At 51.7% G+C, this 623-nt stretch overlaps 1 protein-coding gene across 1 annotated transcript in view; it reads left to right on the top strand.

Annotated features, from left to right (window-relative positions):
• Positions 1–623, top strand: part of LOC113940505 (dephospho-CoA kinase domain-containing protein-like) — a 3,215-nt gene that overhangs the window by 543 nt on the left and 2,049 nt on the right.

Here is a 623-nt window from a genome sequence, read left to right as displayed (position 1 = left end):
AACTTCAGACCATGTCCCTCTGTGCTGCATGTTGTTTTCTTGGTGACACTGAGAGATCAGACCTCAAAATGAATGTGCCCCAAAAAAACAAGAGGCTCCAGAGATCCCAGGTTAGGGAATTCGGTCCATGCTCCTGCACTGCACACCTGCCTCTTGCTGCTCTCAGATGTGCTGCCTGGGCTAGAGGGAAGAGCCAGAATTCCAGGTCTGTTGCCTCAGCAGGACTGGAGCAGATGCTGCTCTCCCTGATTAGCTGTGAGGTGTTAACCCCTCCATCCCACAGGGATAACAAGGGGAACAGAGAGCTTGGCAAGAGGGGTTGTGGCTGCCCCATCCCCGGAAGTGTCCTGGGTCAGGTTGAATAGGGCTTGGAGCAACCTGGGATAGTGGAAGGTGTGGTCTTTAAGGTCCCTTCCCACCCAAACCTGGGATTCTGGGATTCTGTGAATCCTGCATGTGGCAGGTCCAGGGGCTGCAGCTGAGCTGTGGTGAAATGGTGTCATTTTGAAGTGCCAGAACTTTTCTGTTTGGTGAAGAACTTAGTGTGTAGCCACTCAAAGCTGTGATGCTTTAACATTTTATTGCACTGTAATTCCCCTCGAGGTGCAGGAAATTTGCTGGAG

The sequence above is a fragment of the Corapipo altera genome, unplaced genomic scaffold (genome assembly GCF_003945725.1).
Source record: "Corapipo altera isolate COAL_440 unplaced genomic scaffold, ASM394572v1 131868, whole genome shotgun sequence".
NCBI classification, from domain to species: domain Eukaryota; kingdom Metazoa; phylum Chordata; class Aves; order Passeriformes; family Pipridae; genus Corapipo; species Corapipo altera.
This window is presented reverse-complemented; position numbering and strand designations above follow the sequence as displayed.